Raw genomic sequence first — 13143 nt, forward strand, 5'->3', positions numbered from 1 at the left:
AACTTTACTGATTTATTTAAGTAATCCTTATACCCAACATGGGGCTCGAACCCAAACCTCAAGATCAAGAGCTGCATACTCTTCTGAGCCAGCCAGGTGCCCCAAAATTTATATTTATTATCAGTAAAAACCAAATCATTTTTATGTCAATGTTGAACTTTTTAACTGAAACTACAGCAGTATTCACAATGAAATTGATTCTTTGACATAATAATGAGCTTCTAAAAATTTAACTTGAATGAAAAAATCAAACTATTATTGTTACCAACTTATTTGATGATACCAATATAAAACAAACATTATCGAGCTGGTTGCAAAGCAAGCCAATACATTAACAGATATCATTTTGCTTTTCACACATGCACAAGAAAACTTAGACCTGAAAGTATATTAAAGTACTCAATCTAGAAAAGCCATCATTTGCTCTAAGTGATAAGTCATGTGTCACAGCCTCTGCATCTGCATGCATTTCATAGCTATCTTCAGGCAGAGTCTTTTAAAAAAATCCTAACTAATATTTGAAGTAGATGCTGATATTTTCTTCAGCAAATTTGGATTTCCTACTTTTCATTTAGTCAGTGATATTACTGACTAGCCTCCATTGATCATGGTAAATGTATGCAATTTATACATTCATCATGAACTTTACTGAGAAACCAAAATTTGGACTTAATTTTTCATTCTTTCTTTTTTTAAATATTTTATTTATTCATGAGAGACACACAGAGAGAGAGGCAGAGACATAGGCAGAGAGACAAGCAAGCTCCCTATGGGGGACTTGATCCCAGAACCCTGTGATCACAACCTGAGCCAAAGGGAGACGCTTAACCACTGAGCCACCCAGGCACCCCTTAATTTTTCATTCTATAAAAATTTTTAAAGGCTTATTCTAGCTGAAAGAGATAATGGGGGGAAATTAACCTATAATATAATAAATAGTTACTGATTCACACTATATATGTACATATAGTACAAATATCTTTACACATAGCTATTTATATAACATATAATAAAACCACTAAAGCAAGAGTAACCAGAGTATTCTCTGCCCACAGTGTGGCAGGACTGCTTGGTCTATTTTTTCCAACTATCTCATATACAACTTACCTATACTTAGGTGGCTGGAGGCTCTGTGCACTTCTTCCATGGAAGCATGAGCCCTGGCACAACTGGCAGATAGAGTAAGTGGTCAGTAGCAAGCTGCATCCAATCCTTTTTCCACCATCACTGGACCTGAGTTAATTGCCCCTGCCACCTGTGTAGGGAGCATACTTAACAGTAAGCACTCTGCCTCTGCTTGTGATCCTTGAAGAGAGGGGTATTGGTTGGAGAATGTCTGGTGAGCCCTGAAAAAAGCAAGAGAGACTGTCCCTTCCATTGAAAATGAGAGCCCTGCTTGTAGCACATGTGCCTCACACACTGCTAAATGAGATCGCAGCAGAAGCTAAAAGTGCAAAGCGCAAGTCAAACTCATCCCCAGCTTATTTTAATAAACCTATTAATAACAACATTTTGTTTAAATATATATATATATTTTTAATGGGACAAGAGTGAGCTGTGGCTGTCCCATGCAAACTTCCAGGGACTCACGGACAATTTATCAGATCTCTTAAGGATATCCTATGTGGTTAGAAATCATCTTCTCTGAACTGCTTGAGGTGGCAGGGTAATAAGGTCCCCCAAGGATCATACTCAAATGACCCTAACTAGCCTCTCAGGAGCAAAAATTTGCTATGGCTTAAATGAGCCATCTGTGTAGCTGAGTGAATTTGGGGTCCCAAGTAATACATCTCCTTCAAACAAATGTTGAACACACATTTAAACAATTTTGGTTTGATGATGGCCCAAATAACCAGAATGTTGTGTTTCTACCTCCATTCCTGGTATTAACACTAAGTGATTCTCAAAATATTCACCTCTCCCATTGGCAAATCTAATAATTTCTTCCTATAATACCTCAGTCATGAAAAGGAAGATAGCTGATTTTTAGTATTCTTTGTGTGTATTGGGGAAGGGGACTTTATGTCTATTTTATTGGGTTGCCTCAATAATGGTTTTAATTATATTTTACTCTTTTTAAAAAGATTTTATTTTTTTGACATAGAGAGAGAGTATATGCAGCAGGTAGTGGTAGGCAGAGAGAGAGGAAGAAGCAGGCTCCCCATAGGCCAGGATCTTGATGCAGGTCTTGATCCCAGGACCCTGGGATCATCAGCTGAGCTGAAGGCAGATGCTTACCTGACTGAGCCACCCAGGTGCCCTATATTTTATTCTTTGCTTCTTCCCCCACCCTAGCTTTATTGAGATATGACTGACAAATTGTATATATTTAAGCTGTACACCATAAATTTTTTTCAAGACTTTATTTATTTATTTGAGGGAGAGAGAGAGAGAGCATGAACAGGGGAGAGGCAGAGGGAGAAGCAGACAGACCCTCCACACACACACCATATATATATATATCACCACACCATGATCTCCTTGCTCTATAAAAGCTGTGAATTAAGGTCCAGACTTGGCAGAGAACAGCTGTATAGTACCTGGATTGTTGCCTCCCCAGTCCCCAATACTCCCCCTACCCCAACTGGTAAGATACCCTGAATACAACTGTAAATAGTATGGAGTGTCTTACTTCGTTTTTTTGGTCTAAAAGTGCATTCTCAGTCTGGAGGATACTTAACTATCCCTCCTCCACCTTCTAACAAGGAGACATATAATATGAGCAAAGGCAGGTAGCTCCTACAAGCCAAAGGCTGGTGTGTTTATCTGGGGAAAGTGAGAAGTTCACTATGGCTGGCACAAAGAAAATATAAGATGGGAACATAGGGTAAAAGTAAAAATAATTTAGTTTGTGGAAATAAACAGAGATGAATCAAAAGACCAACCATATGCCCCGCTGTCCAGGCTTTGGTGAGTAACTGCCAGCTTCCCCAATGTTTGCCCTCGCTTCCAACTAGGGGCCAACCAGAGAGAGCAAAATATGCTCCCCTAACCAATACCTAGCATATTCCATTTCCAGTTAGCCAACCAGCTTGCCCATGCTAACAACCTCCACTGAGCATACCTGAAGACTTCCATTTTTTCATCAAGCTTTCCCACTCTTCAGCCAGCCTGAAGCCTCTATCACAATATAAGTTATCGGGCTGACTCCCTTGCTAGAGCAAGCTCTGAATAGCCTTTGCTTGTTTTCATTCAGGTGGTCTTTGTTTAATTCCATACAATCAAGTCTAAGCTGCCATCTGGATCACCTTACGTCTTTCTCTTCCTCTCGTACCTTCTCCAATAAGACGAATCAACACCAACTACCAAAATCTTCCAAAACACACAAAATAATAAAGTGTTTATGATGGAAAGCTATGCACTGGGTTTGTAGCTGACAGTTCCAGTGCCCAACCGTGTTCCTGACTCCGTGGTAGGCTTGGCTGACTTCCAACTCTGAGGACATTCTCCAGTGGTCTGAATTGAAACACCCTCCCCCCCCCCCTTACCTCCTCCCCACCCCTGCAGTCCATAACGGATGAGACTGAAGGCAGCTGGTATATATATACACATACCCCACTTCCTTCACCTCTCTGGCCCAGCGATGGGAGGCATGTTTTCTACACTGACCCTCACAGTTCCCCAGCACGATCAAGCTACAGGTGCTAACAGTGGTGGAGTTAGGGAAACCAACCCTTGCCACAGTCAAAAATCTGCATATAACATTTTTCCTTTTTTTCTTCTTTTCAAATATGTATTTATTTATTTATTTTTGTGTATATTTTTATTGGAGTTAGATTTGTCAACATATAGTGTAACACCCAGTGCTCATCCTGTCAAGTGCCCCCCTCAGTGCCCATCACCCAGTCACCCCAACCCCCCACCCACCTCCCCTTCCACTACCCCTTGTTTGATCCCCAGAGTTAAGAGTCTCTTATGTTCTGTCGCCTCCATTGATATTTCCCACTCATTTTCTCTCCTTTCCCCTTTAATTCCTTTCACTATTTTTTAGATTGCCCAAATGAATGAAACCATATAATATTTGTCCTTCTTCAACTGACTTACTTCACTCAGCATAATTCCCTCCAGTTCTATCCATGTTGAAGCAAATGGTGGGTATTTGTCGTTTCTAATGGCTGAGTAATATTCCATTGTATACACAGACCACATCTTTATCCATTCATCTTTCGGTGGACACTGAAGTTCCTTCCACAGTTTGGCTATTGTGGACATTGCTGCTAGAAACATCGGGTGCAGGTGTCCCAGCGTTTCACTGCATCTGTATCTTTGGGGTAAATCCCCAGCAGTGCAGTTCCTGGGTCATAGGGTAGTTCTATTTTTAACTCTTTGAGGAACCTCCACGCGGTTTTCCAGAGTAGCTGTACCAGTTCACATTCCCACCAACAGTGCAGGAGGGTTCCCTTTTCTCCACATCCTCTCCAACATTTGTGGTTTCCTGTCTTGTTAATTTTCCCCATTCTCACTGGTGTGAAGTGGTATCTCATTGTGGTTTTGATTTGTATTTCCCTGATGGCAAGTGATGCAGAGCATTTTCTCATGTGCGTCTTAGCCATGTCTATGTCTTCCTCTGTGAGATTTCTGTTCATGTCTTTTGCCCATTTCATGATTGGATTGTTTGTTTCTTGAGTGTTGAGTTTAATAAGTCCTTTATAGATCTTGGAAACTAGCCCTTTATCTGATATGTCATTTGCAAATATCTTCTCCCATTCTGTAGGTTGTCTTTTAGTTTTGTTAACTGTATCCTTTGCTGTGCAAAAGCTTCTTATCTTGATGAAGTCCCAATAGTTCATTTTTGCTTTTGTTTCTTTTGCCTTCGTGGATGTATCTTGCAAGAAGTTACTGTGGCCGAGTTCAAAAAGGGTGTTGCCTGTGTTCTCCTCTAGAATTTTGATGGAATCTTGTCTCACATTTAGATCTCTCATCCATTTTGAGTTTATCTTTGTGTATGGTGAAAGAGAGTGGTCTAGTTTCATTCTTCTGCATGTGGCTGTCCAATTTTCCCAGCTCCATTTATTGAAGAGTCTGTCTGTCCTTTTTCCAGTGGATAGTCTTTCCTGCTTTGTTGAATATTAGTTGACCATAGAGTTGAGGGCCCATTTCTGGGTTCTCTATTCTGTTCCATTAATCTATGTGTCTGTTTCTGCGCCAGTACCACACTGTCTTGATGATCACAGCTTTGTAGTACAACTTGAAATCCAACATTGTGATGCCCCTGGCTCTGGTTTTCTTTTTCAATATTCCCCTGACTATTCGGGGTCTTTTCTGATTCCACACAAATCTTAAGATGATTTGTTCCAACTCTCTGAAGAAAGTCCATAGTATTTTGATGGGGATTGCATTAAATGTGTAAATTGCCCTGGGTAGCATTGACATTTTCACAATATTAATTCTTCCAAACCATGAGCATGGAATATTTTTCAATCTCTTTGTGTCTTCCTCAATTTCTTTCAGAAGTATTCTGTAGTTTTTAGGGTATAGATCCTTTACCTCTTTGGTTAACTCTATTCCTAGGTATCTTATGCTTTTGGGTGCAATTCTAAATGGGATTGACTCCTTAATTTCTCTTTCTTAGTCTCATTTTTAGTGTATAGAAATGCCACTGATTTCTGGGCATTGATTTTGTATCCTGCCACACTGCAGAATTGCTGTATGAGTTCTAGCAATCTTGGGGTGGAGGCTTTTGGGTTTTCTATGTACAGTATCATGTCATCTGCGAAGAGGGAGAGTTTGACTTCTTCTTTGCCAATCTGAATGCCTTTTATTTCTTTTTGTTGCCTGATTGCTGAGGCTAGGACTTCTAGTACTATGTTGAATAGCAGTGGTGAGAGTGGACATCCCTGTCGTGTTCCTGATCTTAGGGGAAAGGCTCCCAGTGTTTCCCCATTGAAAATGATATTTGCTGTGGGCTTTTCATAGATGACTTTTAAGATGCTGAGGAATGTTCCCTCTATCCCTACACTCTGAAGAGTTTTGATCAGGAATGGATGCTGTATTTTGTCAAATGCTTTCTCGGCATCTATTGAGAGGATCATATGGTTCTTGTTTTTTCTCTTGTTGATATGATCTATCATGTTGATTGCTTTACAAGTGTTGAACTAGCCTTGCATCCCAGGGGTAAATCCCACTTGGTCAAAGGTAATAATCTTCTTAATGTACTGTTGGATCCTATTGGCTAGTATCTTGTTGAGAATTTTTGCATCTGTGTTCATCAGGGAAATTGGTCTATAATTCTCCTTTTTGGTTGGGTCTTTGTCTGGTTTTGGAATTAAGGTAATGCTGGCCTCATAAAACAAATTTGGAAGTATTCCATCCCTTTCTGTCTTTTGGAACAGCTTTAGTAGAATAGATATTATTTCTTCTTTAAACATTTGATAGAATTCCCCTGGGAAGCCATCTGGCCCTGGGCTTTTGTGTCTTGGGAGGTTTTAATGACTGCTTCAATTTCCTCCCTGGTTATTGGCCTGTTCAGGTTTTCTATTTATTCCTGTTCCAGTTTTGGTATTTGTGGTTTTCCAGAAATGTGTCCATTCCTTCTAGATTGCCTAATTTATTGGTGTATAGCTGCTCATAATATGTTTTTAAAATATTTTGTATTTCCTTGGTATTGGTTGTGATCTCTCCTTTTTAATTTGTGATTTTATTGAGTCTTTTCTCTTTTGTTTTTAATAAGGTTGGCTAATGGTTTTTCTCTCTTATTAATTCTTTCAAAGACCAACTCCTGGTTTTGTTGATCTGTTCTACAGTTCTTCTGGTCTCTATTTCATTGAGGTCTGCTCAAATCTTTATTAATTCTCTTCTTCTGCTAGGTATAGGTTTTATTTGCTGTTCTTTCTCCAGTTCCTTTTGGTGCAAGGTTGGCTTGTGTATTTGAGTTTTTTCCAATTTTTTGAGGGATGCTTGTATTGCGATGTATTTCCCTATTGAGACTGCTTTTGCTGTATCACAAAGATTTTGAACGGTTGTATCTTCATTCTCATTAGTTTCCATGAATCTTTTTAATTCTTCTCTAATTTCCTGGTTGACCCTTTCATCCTTTAGCAGGATGCTCTTTAACCTCCATCTGTCTGAGTTTCTTCCAAATTTCTTCTTGTGATTGAGTTCAAGTTTCAAAGCACTATGGTCTGAAAATATGCAGAAAGAAGAACTCACCACAAATGAAAGAATCAGAAACAGTACTCTGTCCCACAGAGTTACAGAATTTGGATTACACTTTGATGTCAGAAAGCCAATTCAGAAGCACAATTATAAAGCTACTGGTGGCTCTGAAAAAAAGCATAAAGGATTCAAGAGACTTCATGACTGCAGAATTTAGGTGTAATCAGGCTGAAATTAAAAATCAATTAAATGGGATGCAATCCAAACTGGAGGTCCTAAAAACGAGGGGTAATGAGTAGAAGAGTGAGTGACATAGAAGACAAGTAACAATCTTCTTTCTAGTCATTTTGCTCAGTGAAGAGTGGCTAAAAATGAATTGTACTGGAAAAAGGAAGAACACAATCTTGTGATTGAGTTCAAGTTTCAAAGCATTATGGTCTGAAAATATGCAGGGGACAATCCCAATTTTTTGGTATCATTAGAGACCTGATTTGTACCCAGCATGTGGTCTATTCTGGAGAAAGTTCCATGTGCACTTGAGAAGAATGTGTATTCAGTTGCTTTTGGATGTAAAGTTCTGTAAATGTCTGTGAAATCCATCTGGTCCAATGTATCATTTAAAGCTTTTGTTTCTTTGGAGATGTTGTGCTTAGGAAATCTGTCATTTGCTGAAAGTGCCATGTTGAAGTCTCCCAGTATTAGTGTATTATTATCTAAGTATGTCTTTACTTTGGTTATTAATTGATTTATATACTAGGCAGCTCCCACATTAGGGACATAAATATTCATGATTGTTAGGTCCACTTGTGGATAGATCCTTTATTTTTTTTATTATTTATTTATTTATTATTATTATTATTTTTGATAGATCCTTTAAATGTGATATAGTATCCCTCTTCATCTCTTACTACAGTATTTGGGATAAACTTTAATTTAGCTGATATGAGGATGGCTATCCCTGCTTTCTTTTGAGGACCATTTGAATGGTAAATGGTTCTCCAACCTTTCATTTTCAGGCTGTAGGTGTCCTTAGGTCTAAAATGAGTCCCTTGTAGACAGCAAATAGATGGGTCTTGCTTTTTTATCCAGTCTGAAACCCTGCATCTTTTGATGGGATCCTTAAGCCCATTCACATTCAGAGTTACTATTGAAAGATATGAATTTAGTGTCATCATAATACTTATTCAGTCCTTGATATTGTGGATTGTTTCTTTGCACATCCTCTTTCTTTTACAGAGTCCCCCTTAATATTTCTTGCAGAGCTGATTTGGTGGTCACATATTCTTTCAGTTTCTGCTTATCTTGGAAGCTCTTTATCTCTCCTTCTATTCTGAATTAGAGCCTGGCTGGATAAAGTATTCTTGGCTGTGGGTTCTTCTAATTTGGGACCCCGAATATATCCTGCCAGCCCTTTCTGGCCTGCCAGGTCTCTGTGGAGAGGTCTGCTGTTAATCTGATATTTCTCCCCATATGATTAGGGATCTCTTGTCTCTTGCTGCTTTAAGGATTTTCTCTTTGTCTTTGGAATTTACAAGTGTCACTATTAAATGTTGAGGTGTTGAACAGTTTTTATTGATTTTAGGGGGTCCTCTCTATCTCCTGGATCTGAATGCGTTTCCCTCCCCAAATTAGGGAAGTTCTCAGCTACGATTTGTTCAAATATGCTTTCTGGTCCTCTGTCCCTTGCGGCACTCTCTGGAACCCCAATTACATGTAGATTTTTCCTTCTCAGGCTGTCATTTATTTCCCTTAACCTTTCCTCATGGTCTTTTAATTGTTTTTCTCTTTGTTCCTCAGCTTCCTTCCTTGCCATCAACTTGTCTTCTATGTCACTCACTCATTCTTCTACCTCATTAACCCTCGTCGTTAAGAACTCCAGTTTGGATTGCATCTCATTTAATTGATTTTTAATTTTGGCCTGATTAGATCTAAATTCTGTAGTCATGAAGTCTCTTGAATCCTTTATGCTTTTCTCCAGAGCCACCAGTAGCTTTATAATTGTGCTTCTGAATTGGCTTTCCGACATCAAATTGTAATCCAAATTCTGTAACTCTGTGGCAGAGACTACTGTTTCTGATCCTTTCTTTTGTGGTGAGTTCTTCTTTCTAGTCATTTTGCTCAGTGCAGAATGGCTAAAAACAAGTTGTACTGGAAAAAGGAAGAAAAAAAATAAAATAAATAGGATGGGTACCCTCTGGTTCTATATACTGTAATTCCCTTGACTTTCCCTGGAACTTTCCAGAACTGTTCGGCCACGAACTTGCTCTTCTCCTGTCCTTCCAGCTGGTCTCTGGGGGGAGGGGCCTGCTGTGCTGACTCTCAGGTTTGCACTTGGGGGAGCTGCTCCGCCCCTCCTTCCAGGTGCATGGCTCAGTGGAAGCTGTTTACCCCATGAGGCCCCTGTTCCCTGGCGGCCCCAATCCATCCCAGGCACAGGGTGACACGAGGAGAGACAACACCATTGGCAACGGCCAGCTCTCCAGCCCTGGAGTCAGCTCGCGCAGTAACTACCGCAGCTCCCAGTCCTCACTGGCCTGGATGCTCCCGGGGCAGAGGGCGCTGATCTGCCAGCTGAGGGGCGCCCAGCAGCAGAAGCATCCTCGCTGTCCTGGGCCCTCCTAGCCTCCATCTGTCCCGGGGGGAGCGCAGGATCCTGGGCTGTGTCCCCCAGCGCCCTGGGCTCCAGCCGGCGCCCCCGGAATCATGCTCCCGGGTCTGGGGCTCCGGGCTGCACAGCCCCCTCCGTGCAGAGGTGCCACCTGAGCCACTCTGGAGGCCCCACTGGGATCGCTCCAGCCCTTTACAGAGCTCGGTCCTGATGTGTGGCACGCTCACCCCCAGGCACTCCTCCTCTGCTAGTGACCTCGGGAGACTAGGGGCCCCACTGCCCCTCCTGCGGTTCTGCCCGGGTTCCCTGCAAATGCATTTCCATCCAGGAAGAATCCAGGGCGAATTTTTAAAGTTCCCGCTTCTCTGGGGCTGCGCTCTCCTGTCCTGGGGCTCTCGCTGCCCCCCCCCCTTAGCCCAGCTCCTCATGGGGCCCCTTCCCCACTGGATTCTTTTTTATTTATCTATTTTTTCTGCCTTCCTACCTTGTTAGAAGTGCAAACTCTTCTCTCTGTAGTGTTCCAGCTGTTCTCTCTTTAAATCTCAGGTCGAATTCGTAGGTTTTCAGGATAATTTGAAGGTTATCTAGGTAGGTTGGTGGGGACAGGTGACTTGGGGACCCTAGTCCTCCGCCATCTTGCCCCACCCCAAAATTTTTATTTAAATTCTAGTTAACAAATAGTGTAATATTGGTTTCAGGAGTAAAATTTATTGATTCATCATTTACATATAACACCCAGTGCTCAGCATAACAAGTGCCCCCCAATACCCATCACCCACCTAGCCCATCCCCCACCACTTCTCTCCATCAACCCTCAGTTTGTTCTCTATCATACAGCATCTCTTATGGTTTGTTTCCCTCTCTTCCACTCTCTTTTTTCCCCTTCCCATATGTTCATCAGTTTTGTTTCTTGAATTCCACATATGAATGAAATCATATGGTATTCGTCTTTCTCTCACTGACTTATCTTGCTTAGCATAATACACTCTAGCTCAATTGTTGCAAATGGTGTGCATATAACTTTTGACTCCCCCAAAACTTAACTACTAAAAGCCTACTGTTGACATTTACAGTTGATTAACATATATTTTGTATGTTATACATATTATACATACTGTATACTTAAAGTAAGCTAGGGAAGAGAAAATATTAAGAAAATCATTACGGGGGGGGGGGGGGCAAGATGGCAGAGGAGTAGGGTCCCCAAGTCACCTGTCCCCACCAAATTACCTAGATAAGCTTCAAATCATCCTGAAAATCTACGAATTCAGCCTGAGATTTAAAGAGAGACCAGCTGGAATGCTGCAGTGAGAAGAGTTCGTGCTTCTATCAAGGCAGGAAGACAGGGAAAAAGAAATAAAGAAACAAAAGGCCTCCAAGGGGGAGGGGCCCCGCGAGGAGCCGGGCTGAGGCCGGGGCGAGTGTCCCCAGGACAGGAGAGCCCCGTCCCGGAGAAGCAGGAGCTGCACCAACCTTCCCCGGGTGGAAAGGCGCCTGCAGGGAGTTGGAGCAGGACCCAGGAGGGCGGGGATGCCCTCGGGCTCCCGGGGACACTAACAGGCACCTGCACCCGGGGAGAGTGCCCCGAGCTTCCTAAGGGCTGCAGCGCGCACGGCGGGGCCCGGAGCAGCTCGGAGGGGCTTGGGCGTCGGCTCCGCAGAGGGGGCTGCAGGGCGGGAGCGAATCCAACAGCGCAGGCCCTGGAGCACAGGGCGCCTGGACACAGCCCAGAACCCGGCCTCCCCCCGGGACAGGCAGAGGCCGGGAGGGCCCAGGACAGCAAGGATGCTCCTGCCCCAGCTGAGCAGATCAGCGCCCCGCCCCAGAGCCTCCAGGCTCTGCAGATGGAGAGCCCCGGAGTTACTGCGGGGGCTGAATCCAGGTTTCCAGACCTGCCCCCGCCACTGCGGCTGTTCCTCCTGGGACCTCACGGGGTAAACAGCCCCCACTGAGCCCTGCACCAGGCAGCTCCCCCAAGTGCTAACACCTGAAAATCAGCACAGCAGGCCCCTCCCCCAGAAGACCAGCTGGACGGACCAGTTCCAGGGGAAGTCAAGGGACTTAAAGTATACAGAATCAGAAGATACTCCCCCGTGTTTTTTGTTTTTTGAGGGGGTTTTTTGTTTCGGTTTTTTTTTTCTTTCTTTTTGATTTCTGATTGCTTCCCCCACCCCCCTTTTTTTTTCACCTTTCTTTCTTTCTTTTTCTTTCTCTTTTTCTTCTCTTTTTTCCTTTTTTTTCTTCTTTTTCTTTTTTTCTCTTTTCTTTCCTTCTCTCTCTCTCTTTTTCTCCTTTTCCCAATACAACTTGTTTTTGGCCACTCTGCACTGAGCAAAATGACTAGAAGGAAAACCTCACCTCAAAAGAAAGAATCAGAAACAGCCCTCTCTCCCACAGAGTTACAAAATCTGGATTACAATTCAATGTTAGAAAGCCAATTCAGAAGAACTATTATACAGCTACTGGTGGCTCTAGAAAAAAGCATAAAGGACTCAAGAGACTTCATGACTGCAGAATTTAGATCCAATCAGGCAGAAATTAAAAATCAATGGAATGAGATGCAATCCAAACTAGAAGTCCTAACGATGAGGGTTAACAAGGTGGAAAAACGAGTGAGTGACATAGAAGACAACTTGATGGCAAAGAGGGAAACTGAGGAAAAAAGAGACAGACAATTAAAAGACCATGAAGACAGATTAAGGGAAATAGACGACAGCCTGAGGAAGAAAAACCTATGTTTAATTGGGGTTCCCGAGGGCGCCGAAAGGGACAGAGGCCAGAATATGTATTTGAACAAATCCTAGCTGAAAACTTTCCTAATCTGGGAAGGGAAACAGGCATTCAGATCCAGGAAATAGAGAGATCCCCCCCTAAAATCAACAAAAACCATTCAACACCTCGACATTTAATAGTGAAGCTTGCAAATTCCAAAGACAAGGAGAAGATCCTTAAAGCAGCAAGAGAAAAAAAGTCCCTGACTTTTATGGGGAGGAGTATTAGGGTAACAGCACACCTCTCCACAGAGACCTGGCAGGCCAGAAAGGGCTGGCAGGATATATTCAGGGTCCTAAATGAGAAGAACATGCAACCAAGAATACTTTATCCAGCAAGGCTCTCATTCAAAATGGAAGGAGAGATAAAGAGCTTCCAAGACAGGCAGGAACTGAAAGAATATGTGACCTCCAAACCAGCTCTGCAAGAAATTTTAAGGGGGACTCTTAAAATTCCCCTTTAAGAAGAAGTTCAGTGGAATAATCCACAAAAACAAGGACTGAATAGATATCATGATGACACTAAACTCCTATCTGTCAATAGTAACTCTGAACGTGAACGGGCTTAATGACCCCATCAGAAGGCGCAGGGTTTCAGACTGGATAAAAAAGCAGGACCCATCTATTTGCTGTCTACAAGAGACTCATTTTAGACAGAAGGACACCTCC

General features: G+C 42.4%; 1 protein-coding gene across 1 annotated transcript in view; it reads right to left on the reverse strand.

The window, feature by feature from the left end:
* Positions 1-1124: 1124 nt before the first annotated feature.
* The window catches only part of RESF1 (retroelement silencing factor 1), an 88110-nt gene continuing 76091 nt past the window's right edge, over positions 1125-13143 (reverse strand). The window contains exon 6 of the mRNA XM_072765626.1: positions 1125-1346. The gene's annotated coding sequence lies outside the window, so the exon portion shown is untranslated. The remainder of the gene's footprint in view (positions 1347-13143) is intronic.

Source organism: Vulpes vulpes, chromosome 8, assembly GCF_048418805.1.
Source record: "Vulpes vulpes isolate BD-2025 chromosome 8, VulVul3, whole genome shotgun sequence".
NCBI lineage: Eukaryota > Metazoa > Chordata > Mammalia > Carnivora > Canidae > Vulpes > Vulpes vulpes.